The sequence below is a fragment of the Canis aureus genome, chromosome 17 (assembly GCF_053574225.1).
Source record: "Canis aureus isolate CA01 chromosome 17, VMU_Caureus_v.1.0, whole genome shotgun sequence".
NCBI classification, from domain to species: Eukaryota; Metazoa; Chordata; class Mammalia; order Carnivora; family Canidae; genus Canis; species Canis aureus.
Window position 1 is genome coordinate 9769424 of NC_135627.1, and position 14733 is coordinate 9784156.

General features: G+C 38.9%; 1 protein-coding gene across 9 annotated transcripts in view; it reads left to right on the forward strand.

The window, feature by feature from the left end:
• FGF14 (fibroblast growth factor 14) overlaps positions 1–14733 on the forward strand; it is a 614603-nt gene that overhangs the window by 314652 nt on the left and 285218 nt on the right. Inside the window, exon 1 of one of the 9 annotated variants that reach the window (XM_077855047.1) lies at positions 5872–6378. The exons of the other annotated variants lie outside the window; for them this stretch is intronic. The gene's annotated coding sequence lies outside the window, so the exon portion shown is untranslated. Of the gene's footprint in view, positions 1–5871; positions 6379–14733 lie in introns of those variants that run through there. 9 annotated transcript variants of the gene reach the window in all.

Genomic DNA, 14733 nt, shown 5'->3' on the forward strand with positions numbered 1-14733 from the left:
TACAAACCCATGTCAGTTAAACTATCTGAGAGTTAGGAGTCTCGATACTCTGGAATGAGACCCAAAAATGGCAAATGACTTGCTTAAGATAAACAGCTTAAATAGTGTAGCAACTGGAGAAGAAGCTGACTTTCCAAGTCCCCCATCAAGCCCATTTCTTACATGGGTCATTTTTGATCAGGTTATTTTTATCCTGCTGTGTACTTGCTGGCTGGATTTGGGAAGTATCTCAATTTTCTGTGCCAAAATGCATTCCTTCTCTTTTTTATTTTTCCCCAAAACCTAATTTTTAGAGTTCTAAGACCTTTCTTTCAGTTCACAGTTTTGTTTTTGTTTTTGTTTTTTTTTTTTTGGTCTTTTTGAGTATAGGTGACACACAATGTTACGTTAGTTTCAGGTATACCACATAATGATTCAATAAGTCTAGACGTAGATGTTGTGCTCACCCTCCGCCACTATGCAACACTATGCAACACTATTAGGATATCATTCAGTATATTTCCACGAGGGGAATATTACCCACTTTTAACACTGCATCAGGGATTTGCCATTCTAAAGGAAATGCTCAGAGTTTTAACTGCAGCATTAAGCAAAGTGTCTAGCATAGAGTCAACCTGTGGAATAGCTAAAGTCTGTTGGTTGAAGTTATTAAGTTATTGTGATTTAATGCGGACAGATACAGATTGGAAGATTAAGTAATCTGAATGGTTAGTGTGCCTCAAAATTCAATAAGTATTGAAGGAGAAATTTGAAAAAGACAAAGATCACTGAAACTAAGATCGACTTTGGGCACCTCATTTAACTTAACTATGTTTTCATTTAAAAAGAAATAAATATCCAACCTGTGTTCTCACAAGGTTGTTTGTAAGGATCACACATGCATGAATGGATTTCATATATTATTTTTTTAAATCTTTATTTATTTATGATAGTCAGAGAGAGAGAGAGAGAAAGAGAGAGAGAGATTGAGAGTCAGACATAGGCAGAGGGAGAAGCAGGCTCCATGCACCGAGAGCCCGACGTGGGATTCGATCCCGGGTCTCCAGGATCGAGCCCTGGGCCAAAGGCAGGCGCCAAACTGCTGCGCCACCCAGGGTTCCCGGATTTCATATATTATAAGAACAACAAAAGTACAAGGTGTTTATTCTTTTTATTATCAATTCAAAGCTATTTGGTCAATGTCAGAGATAAATACAATCCAGACGTTGTTAACCAGAAGCTCATGATTTTCTCCTCTTCCTTTCCTCTGTCCGGTTAGCCCATATTTTTAAACCAGTGTTTCTTGTCTGAGGAAACATTGGTTTCCAGATATTTTTGGTTGTCACAGTTGGGGGCCTGCTACTGGCATCTGCTGGGTAGAGATGAGAAATGACACTAAACATTCTATAGTACATGACACAGCCTCCTGCAACAAAGATTATCTAGCCCCAAATATCAATTACTCTGAGGGTAAAATACCTTGATTTAATCTGAATAAAATTTTATCAAGTGTTTCTTGATGCACAGGAAATATTAGTTCTCTCTTCTTGATATTATCTTAGGAATGTACACAACATGTATTGGCATGCATGTCATTAATATTAGGAGTCTATTTCCCCAGTTGACAGAGAGTCCCTTGAGGGCTGAGAGTTTTTGTTTTTCTCTTTGTACTTTATCATGGTACTTCACACATGTTGATCACAATATTCACTTGTTCATTCATCATTCATCCCAAACATTTTTTTAAACATCTATTTCATTTCAGTTTCCTTCTAGATTTTGGGATATATCACTGGATAGAGATGACCAAAAACCTTGTCTTATTAGAATTTATTCTAGTGGGTGGAGTATTATTTTTTAAAAGATTTTTATTTATTTATTCATGAGAGACACACAGAAAGAGGCAAAGACATAGGCAGAGAGAGAAGCGGGCTCCCTGCAGGGGAGCCTGATGTGGGACTCAATCCCAGGAACCTGGGATCATCCTGAGCTGAAGCCAGATGCTCAACCACTGAGCCACTCAAGCATCCCAGAATTTCTTACTATACTTCTTAGAGTTAATGTCAAAGGGTGATAATAGACAAGGTCACAAAAGAACAGTAATTTTGATCTTTTAAATTTACTGAGCTAGACCACTGTGACTAACAAGTGAGAAAAAATGGGACATTGCACTAATTCATTGAAAATGAGATAAATTATCACACATTTTGTAGTTTTGTGTCATACATGGATGCACCTGTTTTACTGAGAAATACTGTATTTTTAATTGCATGCCGTAAGATAGCTGTCATTCAGATGTGAACAAACTCACTGTCATCCTTTATTCAACATATGGGTCCTACTGTGTGCTAGATAATGTGTGAACCAGATCTCATATGTGAAAACTGATTCCCTGTTTTAGAAAATTATTTTATGCAAAAGGAAATGACTCAAGAAGAGAAGGTTTCTCCTAGGTATGTTCAATTTTTTTGTCATAGATTTTGTTGTGTTGGACGTCAAGATAAGTTCTATCACTGAGATTTGGTTGGTCTGTCAGGGTATTAGGATAAGCATCCTCAATAACAGGACTTTGGAAGAGATGGGAAAGAAATCAGTGACTTGCACTTGGATAGGGATGATAGGTTAGGAAATCACACAGCAAGAGTCTGAAGGAACTTGGCTGTTGATTCTCTATGGGGGCACTACCACCCCTAACATTTGACAGGAAGCATGGGAAGGACTTCTGGCCTTTAACAGAGTTAAGGACCCCCCACTCCCAAATTGTCTTTAAGGTGGATCACAATCCTACGCACTGCACTGATGAATTAATTGCTCTGCATATTCTGACTTTCAAATTTCCTGTTATACTTTAAATAGGGGAAATATTAATAGTAATAACCTAACCTTTTTTAAAAAATGTACTTTGTTTCTTAGAGTGGTTTTAGGTCCACAGGAAAAGTGAAAGGGAGATACAGAGATTTCCCATATCCCCCAGGCCCTGCACATGCCTAATCTCCACCACCATCGGCATCCCCCAACAACATGGTATATTTGTTACAAGTATGAATGTCCATTGGCGTGTCATAACCATACAAAGCCCATAGTTTAAATTAGGGTTTACTCTTGTTGTTGTACATTCTATGAATTTAAACAAATGTACTTACCATTGTAGTATTATATGGAGTAATTTCACGGCCTTAAAAGCCCCCTATGCTCATCCTGTTCTTCCCTTCCACCTTCCTCACCCCTGGACACCACTGCTCTTTTTATTGTCTCTATAGTTTTACCTTTTTTCTCAATGTTATATAGTTGGAATCATACAGAGTAAAGCTTTTTCATATTCGCTTCTTTCATTTAGTAATATGCATTTAAGGTTCCTCCCTGTCTTTTCATGGTTTGATAACTCATTTCTTTTTATTGCTGAATAACATTCCATTGTTTGGATGTACCACAGTTTACTTGTCCATTCACCTACTAAAGAATATTTTAGTTGCTTCTGAGTTTTGGCAATTACGAAGAAAGCTTTTATAAATATTTATGTGCAGGTTTTTGTGTAGATATGTTTTTAACTCCTTTGGGTAAATACCAATTATCAATATTGTTGGATCATATGGTAAGGTTATTTTAGTTTTATATGAAAGTACTATCTGTCTTCTAAAGTGAATGTACCATTTTGCATTCCTACCAGCAGTGGAAGAGGGTTCCTGTTGCCTCACATCCTTACTGGCATTTGGTATTGTTAGTGTTCTGGATTTTTGCCATTCTAATAGGTGTGTGGTGGTATCTTATTTTAGTTTGCATTTCCCTGATGACATATGATATGGAAAATCTTCTCAGGTGTTTTTCTGCCATCTGTTCATTTCCTTTGGTGAGGTGTTTGTTAAAGTATTTAGCTCATTTTAAAAATCAGGTTGTTTGGGGTGCTTCGGTGGCTCATTCAGTTAAGTGTCTGCCTTTGGCTCAAGTGATGATCCTAGTATGTATGTGTGTAGGGGAGGGGGGCACAGGGAATTGCCCAGTGGGGAATCTGCTTTTCCCTCTTCCTCTCCCCCTATTTATGCTAGCTTTCTTTGTCTTTCAAGTAAATAAAATCTTTTAAAAAATTGGTTTGCTTGCCCCAACCCTTTTTTTTTTAAATTGTAAACATGAAGTAATTTTTGCATGGTTTTAACATGAGCTGAAATTTTCAGGAACACATCTGCCATGTAAATCAGAAGAAGATCATCCTATTTTTGTTGAGAACCTTACCAACAATTGTTCACCATTTTGGGAAATCTTATTATGAATGGCTGCACAAATAAAATATATGTGTAGTGGCTTCAATTTATAACTGTTACAGTCATTGGGATTCTCCAAATAGATCAGAGGGCTCTAATCTCACTCCTAATTTTCTAAATTAAGTTCTTTTACCTCAGAACATATAATTTAAGATTCTTCTATTATTTCCTGAGATATCTATTTATATATCTATTTATATATATGTGTGTATATATATACATACATATATATATATATATATAGAGAGAGAGAGAGAGAGAGAGAGAAATATTTGTTCATTTAAAGTAATAATCCTATTGCTCCTTTATATTATAGTTAGGGCATTATATTGAATTTAAAAATTATGTGTGAGGGAAAGTTTTATGAATTTTACTTCAGGTCAGCAAATAGGTACAATACAAAATATTGGTTTTTAAAAGGAGATGCTGGGGCTGCTAGGTTAGGAACCAAAGCCTTTGGTGGAGAGATTCAATGCAATTCATCATTTACTGAGCACCTGCTGGGTGTAGTAGTATGGCTAAGTAAACGTTGTCTCTACCCTCAGCAAGCATACCAATCTGGTATGGGAAATTATATTACCTCCTAATCAGAGATAAAAGGCTTTATGATACCAAGGATGCTGGCTGGCCTTAAATCTTAATGCATAGCCAGTACCTCACAGACTTTATGAAAATGAATCAAGAGAGTAAATTAATAAAATGAATAACCAATAAATCCTACAGAAACAAGGGGCAAGAATTTTTATTTTTCCAAGTCCAAATGCCTTGATTGCCTAGAAGGAAGAGTAAGTAACCCGAATGCATTCTGTAGGTTTTCATTGATATGCCTCTATCAAGATTCAAGAATTTTCAGGGCTTAACAAACTGTAATAGAATCAAGAAATTAACAATCAACAGCCAACAAATATTTGTTCAGTATCTACCACATGTGATGCATTCTATGAGGAAATTTCACCAGTGTTTCACTTGATATTTGTCACCTCCATGTGGAGTAGATGTTGTTATCTATATTTTGTGGATTTGAAAGTCAGTTTTCAAAGCTGCAAAATGACATTAGATTCTTCATTACTCTTTCAATAGCAACTATCTTTGTGGAAATGCAAAATTTTCTGAAATTCTTGACAGTATATCTGTCAACTCATCCAACAATTCATCAGCACCCACTGTGTGAAAGGTATTATATATCAGGAATGTAAGAGATACAAAGACAAACGTGATTACTCATCCCTGTCATGAGTATAAGGAAAACATAAGATAGTAAGGAAGAAAGACTTGATCAAAGAAATTTGGGGCAGTAAAGAAAAACTTCAACATCACAGAGAAAACAATACACCAGGAAGTGGAGAAGCAAGAAAGAAAATTTTAGGATAAAAAGTATCACAATCTTAAAAGGGCTTTTAAAATGGGCAGGATTTTGACAAGAGTGAGGCAACAAATCCCAGGTGAAATTTTCAAAAGAGCAGTAGTTTGGTTTGACGTTGGAAATCCTGGAATGAAAGACTTGCCAGAAGAGGAAAAGGATCACTGATGAAGGTTTTCAGCTGCAGAGTAACATTCTAGAATTCTAGAATCCATGCAGAGGATTCTTTTCTGTGGCTGGTAAAGCCAGCAAAAGGAGTAAAATCAAATAGAACTTCATTATCTTTCTAGGCAGTAAGAAATTGTTGTGGATTGAATTTTGTCCCCTCAAAAGATATATTGATGTCCTAACCTCTAGCGCCTATGGAAGTGATCTTATTGGGCAATCGAGTCTTCGCAAGATGTAATCAGGTTAAGAGGAAGTCCTATTGGTAGGCACTAATGCAATATGACTGGTGTCCTTAAAAGAAGAGGGGAAATTGACTTAATTGACATGGACACATTGAGGACACCATGGGAGGCAGAGGCAGAAATTGGAGTGAGGCTGTGTAAGCCAGGGAATGCCAAGGAATGCCAACAACTACCCGAAGCCAAGAGAGTCATGGGGTAGACCTTCCCTCAGAGCCTCCAGGAGGAACTGACTTGGCTGATGCCTTGATTTCAAGCTTCCAACCTTCTGAACTGTGAGCTAAGTTTCTGCTCTTCTAAGCCACCCAGTTGTGGCGCTTCTTATAACAGTCCTAGGAAGCCAATAAAGCACCTGTGGGCATCTTCTCCTCCCAGGGTAAGCTACTGTTCATGGATTTGGTCTTTTTTTTTTTTTTCTGTTTTTTGAAAGAAACATTGCTTTGAAACAGCAGAACCAGAGGGAAAATCAGAGTGGCTCAGAAAGCTTCCCTTACTTACCGAGAATGACCAAAACAGAGTGAAATTATCTTAGTGTGAGGGTCAGAGGATGGACTCTGAAACCAGATGGACTTGAATTCAAGTTCCAGCTTTGCTACTTTACCACCTAAGAGAGCCGTCTGTGTCCTTTATTCACACTTCAGTTCCCTTCTCTCCTGAATCATAAAGATAACTGGCCCTATCTCAAGTTGCTGCTGTGTGAGGATGGAAACAGGTCAACCACATAAACATGAGCACGACACCTGATATGGAATATGCAACAACTGTGAGCTGGGGTTGCTTATGGTTTAGTGTTTCTTGAGCAGAAATCCTATTGATGAGAGAGGAGGAGCTCAGGTGAAAGCAATAGGGCCTTGAAAGACTCGCTAGGGGACAGACGTGCAAATTCTGGCTGGTTTGATTTAAAGTATAGATGCCAGGGTGAGGTATCACCTTTTGCTAGGCACAGCCCTTGGCTCCCATCCTTCTTCTGGCCGAGGCAGGGGCAGGTGATGAGGTTCCATCATTTCTGTGAATATCTTCTGCTGTGTTTTGGGCTGGATTTATTTTCTAGATACACTCTACCTGTGACTGCCTCTCTGTGTCTGATGGAATTCTATCTTTCACCTCCTTATGTGGGTCCCCATCTGTTGCCAATCACTCCTCCCTGTCTGGCTGTTTTGATCTGTGGACACCCACTGTTAGTAACGCACAGATTAAAGTGGGCTTTTCAAGGAGATATACTCTATAATGAGCAGGACTTGTGCATGGTTAGATGCTGAGTTTGACTCCCCCTTTCCCATTGCATGCAGAACTCAGGAGCCCAGATCTGAGCTCAGCCACCTCAGCCTGTGGCTTTGTGGCTGAAACTACTCCTTATTGGGAGTGTTTTGCCAAGTGCTGAGGGGTAGTTTGGGGACAAAGAATTCTTTGTATGGAAATGTTCATTAGAGGTTCCAGACATTTTCGGTAAACCTACTCTTCTAGGATAAATAACTACTTTTTAGTCCCGTACTAGTGGTATGACCCCCCCCTTAACTCATGCTGGTTGTACTGTGAGGCTTTTTTGGTACACATAAGCTTTTTAATTTTCTTTTAAAGATTTATTTATTTATTTTAGAGAGAGAGTGTGCACAAGCGGGAGGAGCAAAGGGAGAGGGAGGGAGAATCTCAAGCAGACTCCCTGCTGATCGTGAAGCCCCAGGTGGGGCTTGATTCCATGACCCTGTGTTCATGACCTGTGCTGAAATCAAGAATTGGATGCTTAAGTGACTGAGCCACCCAGGTGCCCCAAACATTTTAATTTTTTGAGTTGCTTTCTAAAGATTGGTCACGTCCATGAAACTTCTTATCTGGCTACCTTCAGGGAATTTTAGCCACATTGGAAGGAAGTTTTCTATGGCCTGAATCATTTCCATTTACAAAAAGATGTAGAAAAGAGGTATAAAAAACTCAGATTCTCGATGGTTTCTGCCTTTAGGCTTAAAAACAATGCAGGCGTACACAACCAAGCAGTAGCACTAGGTCTGAACTGCAGGAGCAGATTCTAAGACCATAGTGATAAGACAATAATAGCAATGCCATAATGGTTCTGGGTCCCTCAGCAAGAAGAAAAGGGGGAAAGATCTGGAAGAGGGAGCCATCACTTACTGTACACACGGAGTCTACTTGATACAGAGCTCCCTGCCTAATTAGGAACTCAGGAGGTGAGCCCTGCAATCTGTGTTTTCACAAAATCTTCCAGTGATTCTGATGTTCCCACAGGCCCAAGGATCACTAAAACACACACTGTCAGAAAAAGATAAGATAGTCCCAAAAGTATGAATAAATAAATGAAGTCATAGGTGTTACCCTTAGAAACCAATCACTGATTCTACAGAGATGTCTCAAGGGCTGGAGATTTACATTCTCACATATCCCAGGTGACACTGCTGTTGCTGCTGGTCTAGTGATCACTCTTGGAGAAAGATAGCTATTTATTCTATCCTTGCTCCTTTGTTTGTTTTAATGCTGTAAATACCATGGAGAAAGAGTTTATATGAACATGAATTAGTTCACTTGAATGTTCTGTGTAAAATACATTATACACTTGGAAGGAGAAATGACTTTCAAATTTAAAGCAGTGTTTATAAAGGCATTATAATCTGACTTCTGTTAATGTAATATTTTTAAAAAGTATTTAATTTCCTAAGAATAAGTATTAATAGATAAAATTATTGTAAAATGTACATTTCACTGAATCACTTGGAGATATAATATTAAACATTTTCTACTGGGTTAAAAGGCATTGCCTTTGCTCTATAAATGATGGGAAGGCCTGTGGATCTGTCTATTCAGGCACTCCCATGCAGGGGTAGAAAACTAGTCAGCTAAAGACTAATAGGGTAAAGAGTAAATTAAAAATAAGAAGAAATTATTTGTATGCCTGGGAGTTCCACAAATCCTTACCAAATAAGTTTGTTGAATACAAGTTATCTGTGGTAAATGAAATGGAAATTCATGATTCACAGTGTGACACTTGGGAATTTAAAGCATTGAGGAAATTAGAGAGCTAATATAACTATTCTCAACTGCTCACTGACAAATGTCCTCTCATTGATTTTTCCAGTTTTGCATGAACCAGGAGTAGGGCTTCTGGCAACCTGCTCTACTTTTGAATGTATAATTCTAGTGTAGAGCAATGTCATCATTTCTTGAAATGGCTGTGCTTACTAATCACATGTATTCTGAAACAAGCTTTATAACATTGAGTAGTATGGTTCCATTTTGGAATAAAGGAAGTTAGGATACTTTAAATGATGGCTGACCCCAACCCATTGGTATTTGGACTTTCGTATGAATTTGTGAATATACAACTCAATATGGGCATTTCTGAACTTGAGTGTTGCAATATTTCATGCAAAATGATAAGAGTATACAATGGGGCCCTAGCCAAGAAATGTTCAGGCAGCTTCTCAGACCTCTCTCTCTCTCTCGACTATGCCCTTATATACCTCACTCTGAGACTGCTGCAGAAAATCAGGTTTGTTCATGTTTCTGCCTCATTTGCATTATCTTTCTTTTGTTGCTTGTTTGCTTGTTTATCTTGGAAGCATAATGCAGAGGAACAGTAAGTGTTTGATATAAAAGAAGAGATCTTTCTCTGAGTCAGGGAGTTACTTGCTCTTCGGTGGATGACCAGGAGTGTGAATCAAGCATTGATTCAAGAACATGAATGCGTTGAGAACCTCAATTCATTGAATGTTGGTTTGTAATATGTAACTGATCTTTAGTTAGTTTTTATGTAGCCTGTTTAGAACACGTTTTTATTCTAAATCAGTTTATCAGAACACTGACTTTTGACTTACAAGTAATCTAGCACACACTAGCTACTTATTCAGTGTTGGTAGTTGTAGTTATTATGATCTTTTCCCCATTCTCTTATTTCCTCCTATCTCTTCATAAATGCTCTGTCTTCAACCTCTCTATTTTTAATTTCAGGATAGAATTATTTAGGAAATTATAATTTTAAACATTTTGGGGTTTTAAAGCATTATACTCACGACCAATAATAGTTGAATGTGTCATCTGTTGTGAATAAAAGCAGTCCTATGTGGTCAGCTGAATAATGTGTTTCCCCTTTGCCCCATCTGCAAAGGCATCCATTCCCTAATCCCTGGAACCTGTTAACCTGTAAATATGATACCTCCCATGGCAAAAAGGATTTTACAGATGTAAAGGACTGTTGATATAAAGAGATTATCCCAGATTATTAAAGGGGCTCAATCTAATCACACAGGTCCTTACAAGTGGATGACCTTTCCCAATGATGGTCAGAGAGGGAGGGGTGACTTTAGAAGAAAAACACAGAAAGGTACAATGTTTCTGGCTTTGATGATGGAAAGAAAGGGCATGAGCCAAAGAATGTGGGCAGCCACAAGAAGCTAGAAAGGACAAGGAAACAGATTGTCCCCTTCAGCCTGCAGAAAGAAACCCAGCACTGTCCACACCTTGATTTAAGCCCAGTGACATCTCCATTAGACTTCGGACATACAGAACTAGGAGATAAAAAAATCATGTGGTTTCAGGACACTAAGTTTGTGGTAATTTGTTACAGCAGCAACAGGAAATGAATGCTCAGAGTAAGGCTGCAGGACATAGTTTAATAATAAAAACTAGTAAAAAGCTATAAAGTTTTTGTTTTGATCCATAATAATAATACATCACAAGTAAACTCTTAAGGACTCAAGAGATGCCTTTTCCAAAATGCTACCCGATCAATACAATCACTCAGCAGCATGAAGAGTAAGCCCCTCTGGAAATTTGCTTCTATGTAATTTTGATGTGGCCACTCTCAAATTTTGTGATTAGTAAGAGGGAAGGATGTCTCCTTTATTTCTCAATCTTATCTTTCCAAAATTATTAAAATTTAAGAGCAAACATTGGCATTTTGTTTTCTTTTTTCAAGTTAATATTCTTCAGTGCTCTTAATTGTGTTTGTGAGATTGTGTTCTGCATGTCTCAGAAGCTGAACATTGAAGCCCATACTTTTGACCCAAGGCATGACGAGTTTTTATACTTGTTGTTCAGTATAGAATCATGAGAACACAGTTTTCTTCTCCTTTTCTTTCTTTAATTTGATCCAAACTTTTAGTTTATTATCATTTCCTCATTTCTTTAGGGATTTATGATAAATTCATAAATTATAATAAACACAGCATTGGTCAGTGCTAGTAGTAGCATAATATGATGTTGTTTGCAAAATTCCTACCTCTCATCACAGCCAACCAAGACTGAGCCTGAGCTGCTTCCCTTCCTCCCTCTTTCAGGGATGTCCCCAAACAGAGGTAAACTTTGTCCTTCCTTTTGGCTACAGTGTCAGTCCTGGGACAGATCAGTAGTTGCGCATCTAATCGTCAAGATAACAGGAGGCATAGCATGCTTACCACATTCCTAGAGACATTTGTGAAATGAGTATGCAAATTAGCTGTCACAACCATTTGCCAAGAACCCTAACTGTACTCTTACCTTTACCCTAAAGCTCCCTGACTTCCCTGATAATAATTGCTTTGGTGTTGGCACATGTACTTTAATGGAAGTATCTCTTAAGAAGGCATTGGAAGGGCTTGTTAAAAATCATTACTTGTATCTGTAATATCTAAAATAGTCTCTCTTCCTCTGTCTACCTAACTCCCCCTAACCCCCCAGCCCAGGTTACAGCCTGGCAGCTGTTACTTTTCTGCTCCTATGAAAAATTCATCCTTCTGCCCTTAATTTTTGACACTGGAGGTTATTTCTCTTAATTTAATCTTCTCTCCCCCAGGCTGTTCTTTCTGATTAATTTCCCCTTTATGTGCTCCAATTTTTGCTTCTGTTATCTTTGTCCTTAGTATGTCTTCCTTGATATGTAGACACAGAACTTTAGAACTAGAAGGACAAAGTGACTCTCAGGTCACATGTTGCAAATTTCCATGTGTAGAGAGCCTTTTCACCTAGGACACAGATGGGGAGAGGAGTATTCATTCCCTGACTCAACAGAAGGATAGTGGACTGAAAGAATTGAAATGGTTGTAAAGTGCTAAAAAACATTAAAATGTTATTACAAAAACCTAGCTTCTTTCTCCATGAGACTGAGAGAGGCTAGGAATAGCTCTAGCAGTGAGAAATGAAAGTTAGCAATTCCATGCATGTGAAAATGTTAGGCAGAGATCCAGGGACAGATGTTTGATTTACTGACTGTCCTGAGTCAGCCAGTAGTCCTGGCACAGTGGCTATTAGAGCACTGGCCATAAGAATGTCCACCTCTTGGGTGGCAGTGCTCACATGTGTTCCCCAGTCATGTGGCACTCTTCACCCACATGCAGTCTACAACCCAAGAGCTAGCCCAGTATAGAACTAGATCAGAAATTGCTAAATGTATTAGAAAGTATTTCAGGATGGGACAGAAAGGGCAAGGGATGACTAGGCCCTTCTGGAAAGTTTTCACATTTACATAAAGCTATGCGCTTTCTTTGAAGGAATCTTTATCCAAAGACGTTGCTGCAAAAGAAAAAATAAACAAACATGAAAAAGAAGTCCTATGTTATTTTCTACCTTCTCTTTCTTTCCCAGCTTAGATTCCACCCTTGAGTCTTCTTATAACTTTGTTTCTGACATGGATTTTGCTGACAGGCTCACTTAATGGCACTAGGTGGAGGGAGAGGGAGACAGGGAGTATTCAGTTGTTTATCAACTCAGACATCCGAAAGCCCTACCCTGTCTGTATTATTTCAAGTCTTTATAATGCATCAAACAAGCTTCAGTAGAAGTCTCATTATTGGTGGATAATGAATGATGTGTGGAAAGAGCACAGGAGATGGAGTTGGGCACCCAGGGTGAAGTCCTGGCCCAGAAACATGACTTAATGAGAACCTTAGTTTCATCATCTGTCAAATGGAACAGTAAAGAAGACTTCAAAAGTTTCCAAGGATGGAATGGAATAGTTTACAAAGGGCCTAGTAGGGGGTGCCTGGATGTCTCTCTCAGTTAAGCATCCAAATCTTGATCTCAGCTCAGGTCTTGATCTTGGGGTCATGAGTTCAAGCCCTTTGTTGGGCTCCACACCCAGTCTTGAGCCTAGTTAACAAAACAAAAACAAAAACAAAAACAAAACAGAAACAAAAACAAATAAAGGAACCTAGTAGGCTTAAGCTTGGATCTTGGCAGGTGCTCAAGGGTAATAGTAATCTTTCTTTTTTTTTTTTTTTTTTTTTTAAAGATTTATTTATTTATTTATTCAGAGAGAGCGAGAGAGAGGCAGAGACACAGGCAGAGGGAGAAGCAGGCTCCATGCAGGAAGCCCGATGTGGGACTCGATCCCGGGTCTCCAGGATCACACCCTGGGCTGCAGGCGGCGGTAAACCGCTGCGCCACCAGGGCTACCCAATAGTAATCTTTCTTTGTGGAACTTCTATCATTTAATGCTCATTTAAGAATACAGCCAATCTAGGGTGAGCCAGGTGAGTTCAGTGGTACACAAACAGAATAGTACCCTCTTTTTAATTAAAGATGTGATATTTTGTTTATCATGAATATCTCTGCACTAATTTCCATTTAAAAATATTGGAATATTACCTTAATCCTTAGTGTTCTGGCAACCCCTTAAATGTTGTGCATGGAGCTAATTAATGCTTCACACACCTCACAATTATCCTGCCCTTGTCAGAGGGATAGGCAGGAGAAAGGATGTTTTCCTTATTTCAGACAGAAAGTCCTGATACATAACTAGTGTTGCCACTGTTGCCCTTTGATTGCCTCAACAGCCAACATTATGAAAGAGTCATCTGTACAAATCACCTGCCTCATAGCTACACTTCTAACTCTGAAGAGCTTCTCATTCGCCATCCTCTCCCTAGCAACCAGAAAACACTGTGACTCCATCAGAGGTTCCAGCTGACTTATAATGTGATGATTTGTCACGCTTGATTGTGCCAGCTCTCTCTTTCTGTCGGATCCTGGAGTCCTGGGCTCCTGGAGGGTATGGTCTCTAGGGGAGTTTAGTTGTAGCCTTGCATTAACATTCTCTCCTTTTGTATCTGCTGCCACATTAGACAATCATCTCCTTTCCTGCTGTTAGATAAAAGAGTGCATCGATCCCAGAAAGAAGGGAGGCACAGCTGTGGAAATCACAGCAAAAGCAAAGCTCACCTTTTCCTCTGATGTGGGGCCTCACTGTAGTAGGCTCGTTCTCCTGAGATGCAGCATTTTGCTTTCTAGGTGAATGGCATGCTGATACCCTACAATAACAGGCCCCACGTCCCCATAAGGCACATACATCTCCACATGAGTGAACAGAGCTAATAAGAAGTGTGGGTTTCAAGTGAATTGAATTGCAATTGTGAAATTGTTTCAGTGTCTGTGTTTTGCTGAAACCAAAAGATTCTTTGTATATAAACCTTAAAATTGGCATAAATGCCTTACAAACAGTGAGGATTCTTATTGAGTAGACATTGCATCTTAGTATGGCCTGAGTACCAGGGCTCCTCCCCTTCCTTGTACATATATTTCAGCATGGGTAGCTCAGATCTTGAGCTACCCATGTTTCGAAAGGGGCTTTACAAACCAAGAGAAGGTAATGCCAATGTGACCAGCCTAAGTGCATAAGCCTTTCAAGTTCCCTTTGAATTTTATGGTGGCTCCGTGCACATGTATATGTGGTGGGGGTAGGGGGTGGGTAAGCTAAAATATTGATTTGGGTGGGTCGGTTAAACTGAGCATTCTTTTAAAATATATAATG